At 38.3% G+C, this 8,480-nt stretch overlaps 1 pseudogene; it reads right to left on the bottom strand.

Annotated features, from left to right (window-relative positions):
• Positions 1 to 5,289: 5,289 nt before the first annotated feature.
• On the bottom strand, positions 5,290 to 8,094 carry LOC112720502 (guanosine deaminase-like; annotated as a pseudogene).
• Between the last annotated feature and the right edge of the window lie 386 nt (positions 8,095 to 8,480).

Here is an 8,480-nt window from a genome sequence, read left to right as displayed (position 1 = left end):
AGAGCATTTGGACCTTTTTCACAAGAGAGGATGGGATGTAGCCATTGACAACGGTGATGCCCTTACATAAAGCTTGCCATGGAAAGGAGTAGGACTGATTGGATGAAGACAGCGGGAAAGCAGAGATTCAGAGGAACGAAAGCATCTCTATACGCTTATCTGAAATTCTCACCAATGATTTACATAAGTATTTCTATCTTTATTTTCTGTTCATTTATTATTATTATTCGAAAATACTATAACCATTTGATATCCGCCTGACTGAGATTTACAAGGTGACCATAGCTTGCTTAATACCAACAATCTCCATGGGATCGACCCTTACTCACGTAAGGTTTTATTACTTGGACGACCCAGTGCACTTGCTGGTTAGTTGTGCGAAGTTGTGAAGTTATGTTTGGACCATGGTATTGTGCACCAGTTTGTTGGCGCCGTTGCCAGGGAGAGAACGAACAACGAATTTTACAACCTGAGTAAAAATTTCGCATACCAAAGGCATTCCAAGTGATAGGGTCATCACCCTGCTACAGGAGACGTCGGGCTCCTTGCCACCAATGCGATGCTTCCCCAGTGAGTAGATAGGTAAAAAATTCAACACACTGCTCTTCAGGTACCAATTGCGCTTGCAGTGCTCGCTCCATAGCCTGAAACCAAGTATCGGCTTCAGTCGGGTTAGTGGTTCCCTTGAATTTTGGTGGATTTACCTTTAAGAAGGTTGCCAGTGTCATCGGGCTTTGAGCTCCACTTCCGCCATTGCCATTATTATTTATCTATTGCCCAAGAGCCTCTGCAGTGGCCTGCCTAGCAGTAGCCATGTTCTCGAATGCCGCCATAAGGTTCACTGGGTCATTTGGGTTGATTTCCGGTCCCTAAGTACTAGTACGATCTCCCTCACGACCTTGACTGCATCCATGAGGCGCCATTTGGTTCCTGTTCACACAAAACAAGCGATATCAAGGTGATCAGTCTCAATATCTCAAGTCAAGTGCTTCAAATTACCAAAGGTACACTCATGAACTTCATGCTAGACGTATCAGTTAGATACCCTAACTAGCACAGGCACAGAGTCAGAGTATGCATTAAATCATAAGCAGTTCCATCCCTCAGGCTCACGAGGACGAACTGCTCTGATACCATAATGTAACACCCTAATATTCAAATCCTTATGCTCGAGTCATAAGTCAATGATATTACGGTGGTACGACTCTCAGGTGGATTTTTAATACATAGATATAAGTATAATTAAAAAGAGTATTAATTGAGAAGCCTGAAAAGAGTAAAAATAAAATCGCGGAGTCATATCACTCACGCATCGACAACTTAAAGATAAGGCGTGACGTCGAAAGCGATGTACAGATGAAAGCATAAAGGAGAATAAGAGAACGACAGTATATAGATATATAACATAAGTAAATAGCTACTAGTCGTGACCCGCGAAGTTTAGGCCAGCTAGGGTACAATACGAAAGTAGTTGACAACAGTATCTCCTAATCTCTCCCAAAAGAAACATAAGAGCCTCTATAGGCAAGTTCAAAAGAGTTTAATACATAATATAAGCTTTTCAAAATAAGGGCAGAGAGATTCTAAGAAAATATGAAGTAGATAATATAAAGATCTTCGCCATCTCTTAGATGAACCACAGCTCACTTCTGATCACCTGGACCTGTATCTGAAAAACAAGAGATATATACGGAATGAGAACCCCCGACCCATGAATTTCCAGTACGGTAAAAGTGCCAAATAAATACAATGCATTGTAATAAAAACTCGCTAAGCATCATGAACTTCCTTTCACCAAACATTCACCCTATGTCCTCGCTAATCCATAAATAGGCAACTGTCATAAGGGAATGCTACGTCAAATTCTTATTCTTAATGCTTTTCAACTCTCTCTAACTCTCCAACGAATCAGAATCAGAACCATAAAACAAACTATCACCAGTTATTCTGTCTCAGCAATTCTATATCAGTACTTCATACTCTCACTTGGAGCAAGTGAAATCGCTTCACTGCATCTACCCAGGGAACTCATATTATCTCATTATCAAACTGGAGCAAGTGAAATCACTTCACCGCGTCTACCCCGGGAACTCATATTATCTCATTCAATAATCAACATATTACATTATCCATATCATTATTTCATTTCAACAAGAACATCCCTCAGCGTCAACCGACACCAGCATGAGGGACCTCTCAGTTGTACAAACACAATCAATACAGACAAGTAATACACAATTAAGATACAAGTAGAACAAATAGCATGTAGTCTAGTAACATAGCATATATGATATAGCAATCCAAGACAAATAGGCAAACCCAAACAATTCAAACATATGCAAATGATGTATGCCTGCCCTATGGCTGATGAGTCTCATCTGTCGGTTATAAAGTCAACCCGACAAGTCCTGGTAGCTAACCATTGGACTGTCCCTCTGTCGTGCATCCCCAACTCGAGTTATTCACTATCATAATCATAATCACACAACACCCACACTGGTGTTTATTCACAGAGACGAACTCATCCGGAACTTTCACAGTGTCCGACCACACTTACGACATAGGGTCAATAGAATCTCGGATCTCAATCTGGAGCAAGCGGAGCCGACCCACTGCATCTACCCAAGGAAGTCCGAGACTCAGATAGTTTCAATCTCAATTCATACTCGACTGGGAGCAAGTGGGGGCTAACCACTGCATCTACTCCAGGAGTTGCAAACCAAACCCGGAGCAAGTGGACCTAAGTCACTGCATCTACCCAGGCAGGTATTTAAAAGCTCAACCTGGAGCGAGTGGAGTCACCACTACTGCTGCTACTACCCAGGCATCATAATCTCTGACCCAGAGCAAGTGAGACGAACCACAACCCTTGCATCTACCCAGGAGGTACATTCTCATATGCCCAGGAGGAACCAATGAGGGGATCCTAACCTCCCACCATCTCGCTGGGGGCAATTTTACAATACCAGGAGGAACAAGGAAGGGGATCCTCACCTTCCTTCATCTCTCTGGGGTCGCACTTTTGAGAAAGAGAGCTCAAGATAAAACAATCATTCAAGGCCATATTTTCATTTCCAGCTAATAATCAATATTTATCATAGCCATCCGGCTCATGGCATAACCCATAACCAGCTAATAATCATTATTAAATGTAGCCTTTCGGCTCACAGCATACGCCGCACTTCCATCATCACCCTCAACAACTCATACAATCGTCATTTCTCATCATTCATGATTGATCCTCACTTTACTTCATCCATAAGTTACCACATGTCCTAGCTTCTTTTCATTACTAGGCATACTATAAGTATTTAGGACATAAAGGGTGAGAATGGAGACCTAGAAGTCTGAAATTTGGCTTTAAAAATTCAAAATCAGCTTTGGGGTGAAAACGGGGTCACGCGTGCGCGTCGCCCACGTGCACGCGTGGATGGGAGAAAATTCAAGTGACGCCTGCGCGTCAGCCACGCGTACGCGTGGGTGCGTTTTGTTCCCCAGGCACAAAACCAGCACAACTCAGGCACAACTCTCGGCAATTTTGGCTGGGCAACTGATTTAGCTCATCGACGCGTATGCGTCGGCCAGGCGCATGCGTGGATAGCGAATATTTAAAAACGACGCGTGCGCGTCGGCCACGCATACGCATGGGTGAGCGTTCTGCCAAAAATTTTACTAAGTTAAAAAGCTGCAGAATTTCATTTTTGAACCTCAAACTTCCACCACACATAACTTCTTCTACAAAAGTTCTTTTTCAACAATTTTTGAACCGTTGGAAAGATCTTTGAATAAACTTTCATAAAAATTTATTTTTGAAGAATTCCAAACTCCGTGGACTGAATTACGGACTGCCAAAGTTGGTCAAAAATCAGTTTTTACCCAAGAAAAGAAATCACCAATTTTTCAAATGTTCACAAGCCAAATTCATTTCTACTCATCCAAATGACCACAACCCAACCACATTCACATAATTACACTCAACCAAACCAAACCCACCTCCTCTACACAATTTTACCCAAAACTACCAAATTTCACACCTCAATTCCTCAAACCTTATTATTCAATTACCAAACCAATTATTCACACATTCAATATCTAAATCCATCCAATATCTTATATCATCACACAATACACATATCAACTTACCTTCCTTACCTTTTCCGGCCTCCGGCCCAAATTCACAATTTAAGTGCATAGTCCACAAACCAATATTCATTGTTCAATTCATCAAATTCTCAACATACCATACATACAAATTCACACAATTCTCAATTCAATCATTAATTTATATTACATATCAACTATGCATATTAATACCAACCATTCACACAATCCAAACTTAATCCTAGGGGAATCTAGCCTAGAAATTCTCATCACACCACACGGTACTTAAATGAAACTTAAATCGTACCTCCTGTAGCCAAAATAATTCAGCACCCTCTTGGAAATATCCACCAACTCTTAGCTCCAAGCCTCACCAAAGCTCCTCAAACAATATCAATCTTCCAATTGTGCACCAAAATCACCCAATACTCTAACATAATCAATTTCACACATATGCATTAACCTAGGGTTCATGAAAATAATAAATCACAAGGGTTGGAGGGTTTTCTTACCTTAACCTACTGAAGTTTGTGATGAATATCACCCATAGCTCATATTAGAGCACTCCTAAACAACCAAAATCACAAGATTTCCTCAAAACCCAAACCAAATTCGAATTTAAAAAGGAAAATGAAAACTGGGAAGAGGACAGTGGATTACTCACTACAAAACTTAGATAAAATTGTAGAGGATGAGATCGAAGAGTGACGCGTGGTCATAAACGGCTCGTCAATCGAAGTTCCGTAGCCCAAGTTATGGTGATTTGAAGTTGGAACTAGGATTAGGTTTTCTCCTCTCTTCTCTCTTCACCAAGCTGTGCCCCAAACCCTTTTCTTTAAGGTAAATGAGCTGAAATGCTCATAACTAATATTTATATATGTTGGATCTTGTGCCCACTTGGACCCGATTCACTTATTTTTATCCGTTTGCCCAATTCTGGGCCAAAACCTTTAAGATTAGAATTTTAAATTGCATTTTAAATATTTCTACCTTCTCTAATTATAAATCCTAATTTCTTAACCTTATTTACTTATAATTAATTTTTCCCAACTGCAGTACCAGACAGATCTCAGTCGGTACTGCCGGTCAAAATTTCACTGCGTGTTTTTACGCAGAAAACTATGTTTTCCGACTCAGAAAAATTCACTGAATCCAAATATCATATTTAGATTACCAAATTCCGATCGCTAAATTTTCTAACCATATTCGCTCCTATTTAATTTATTATTTAATTAATTACGATTTGACCGGGTTTTACATTAAATGAAGCCAATCAATCCGGAATGGCCAATTTTCAATCAGATGTGATGAAATGAATTAAAAAGATCTAATACATTTGGAATTTTTCATTTGTTTTCTCGAACACCTCTTCCGTGATCATGGCCTCGTTGCCATCGGCTCTTTTGATCTCCAGCTGTGCTTTCTGATAGAATCCGGTACCTCGAAATGCATCTGCAATAAAGTCATCAAACCCAATAGCAATTGTTGCTTCAGCCTTCGCTCCATAAACCAACCTCTGCTTGGAAAGAATACTACATTATGATCTAAACAAGATAGGAATGCATGTAGAAAAAAAGAAAAAAAATAGGAAAAGCATGTCATGGCAAGTTGCCAACCTTAATTCGAGAAAGGTGGATTGCACCGAAGCACATGGGGCAAGGTTCACAAGATTTCACAATCTGACAGTTCTATCTTCTTAAGCTTCTTACAAGCCTGTAAAATGAAAGCAATGCACTAATCAATTCAACTGAAAGCAAAATCATTTATCAATTTTTATGTTGACATTAATTACAAAAAAAAAAAATTTGCCACATCTAAACCATTAAAAGAAAGATGTACACAGACTAATCAAACCAGTTTTTAGTCTCTTTTCTCAACATGTAAAAAGTTATCAAGTCTTAACTATCCATTCCGATATCTTGAGTGTGATGGTAGGTATTGAATTTCTGTCTAGTGGCTACTCATTAACCTATTGTTCAACGGAACAAAACTACAAACATTTTTCTATATACAGAAGAACTAAGAATTTTTCCAAACCAAATGGCAACAAGCTGTAAATTGTGGAAAGAATGTTGCGTACTCGACAATGTTGTAGCACATTCATCAGTGTCATTGTTTACATACTAAAATTCAAATAGAGATCTAGGCATCTAGCTACTTTGTATTTACTGAAAACATTGGACAATGGTGCCAACGCCAGATAAGCATTGTGTTAGATATGTTTAGCAAATTATGCATTTTTCATACTGTATGAGGAAATCATTTGGATTTAATCTTACCTCCTTTATTGTTGTAACTTTTGCATGTGCGGTTGGGTCCGTATGACTAAGAACCATGTTGTGACAACTAGCTACTACTTCATCATTGCAAACTATAACAGCACCAAAAGGACCTCCATGTCCAGAATCTACTCCTTTGTATGCTGCTTCAACTGCTTTTCTTAAAAATTTATGGTCCCTATCCCGCACAGCTAATTAACCGAAAGCAACACCAGAACGAAACATCCAAATCAATGTCTTTTCTTTTCCAAAATCAAACCCCACATGTATGTAGCTTTTGAAAAAAATGGACATATCATTTGATTACTCAAGCCAAATAAGTACTCCCTCCATCTCAAACTATCTAATTTAGAAACTTGATACATTCAAAACTCAAGTGTAAGAAAACTTAATATAAATTGTATCAATTTATATTCAATTACTAATGTATCAAAATCACAAAGTGACTATTATAGATCATAAATTCAAGTTTATAAATGGTTAATGAATAAAATGAAAAACATAGTACAAACAGAGATGATAGATAATGGGTCACACTAATTTATGCCAAACACAATAGAATTGCTAAAATGAGAACATAGACAATAATTAACAACTGATAAATGCTAAAAAAGGAAACAAGTTAACTGCACGGCACCCAAATTTCTTAATTCAGCCAATAAACTTGAAAACTATCTCTTTTTACCTTCGAATCAAGGCTTCAAACCTTCACTATCGAAATTGAAGGTGATAGAATCTAAATTGAACATTCTATAGCGATATTTTCAGCTTCAAAACCATAGAATCAAAATCTCAAACATGTAATCTACATAAACCAGGCACGACAAAGGAACAAAAAATACAATCACATTTGGAATCAGAACAAATCACACACACCTGAACCCCAATTGAGTTTGAATCACAAACCAAAGATCCGAATGACTGGGATTTCTTCAATCCCAACCCAGCCACATGCATGTTCCGTTGTGTGGTCTGAGAGTTCAATCCCAAATGTGAAAAAGAGAGACACTTGCGACAAAGGGATGGTGAAGGACGCCATTTTGAACAAACTCCACAAACCAAAAACCAATTTTTTTAGCCGCTGAGCTCAAATGACAGTGTCATCTAGCGAAGTGAGTGAGCGGGAATATAATGATTCTTTGTGGCGATGAGGTCGAAGAAGGAATGGAGAATGGTGTGCGAGAAAATGGAGAAAAACTTGCAATGAATGATGGAAACTACGAAGGAGGAACACTGGTTTTAACAGTGTGTGGGTTTGGTTTCAATGATTCCAATGAAAAGGGAAGAAAACATCAGCGTCACGATTTCAACTTCAACTAACTTGGAACAATAAAATTCTACCTTTGTTTGAACTCATCAAATCATGAAGCAGCTTCTGATTGCGCGAAGGAGGCTGACGGCGACACTCGAAGCAAGAAGACAACGAGGCCCAGGACTTGCTGATTTTGCCGCCGGCGACGAAGGGCACAACGAAAGCGCGCGACTATGTGCAAGATGATGACGAGACAGAGAGCAACGACGACGCCACAGTGAGAGAGATGAGAGAGACCGAGCTCCAGGAAAAGAGAGAGAGATACGAAGAGGAGAAAAGAACTTGAGAATTTCAGAAACAATTTTTTATTAGAAGAATTTGAGAAGATGAAGAGGGTTTCTGAAACCTAGATTTCAAAAACAATTTTTTAATTTTTTTTATTTTTTAGATATTTTTGTTTTGTTTTGTTGTTGAATTCTAAAATTTAATTGATTTAAAAGGGTATTTTTAAACGTATCGGTACGTATAAATTTATCAACGTACCATAGCAAACACCATTTTCAAAAGAGTTTGATTCAATAAAAATCTTTTAGCTTGCTAATGATCTACAATAAATTTTTAAATAGAATGAACAAGGTTGATTACCAAATTAAAGGGATTAACAAATTTAATTTAGAAAATTGAATCTTTTGAATTTTCAACACTCTCAAATTTAAAACATGGGAAAATGAAACAAAAATTAAAGAAAAAAATAAATAATTTTTTGAATCTAACCTGAATGAACAGTGATACAAAATCCTTCCAAAAAATACGATTCATTCTAAACTTGGAGATTCAGTTGCGGGAGG

Source organism: Arachis hypogaea, chromosome 11, assembly GCF_003086295.3.
Source record: "Arachis hypogaea cultivar Tifrunner chromosome 11, arahy.Tifrunner.gnm2.J5K5, whole genome shotgun sequence".
Lineage (NCBI taxonomy): Eukaryota > Viridiplantae > Streptophyta > Magnoliopsida > Fabales > Fabaceae > Arachis > Arachis hypogaea.
The sequence above is the reverse complement of the archived record's forward strand: the minus strand, read 5'-3'. Positions and strand labels throughout refer to the sequence as shown.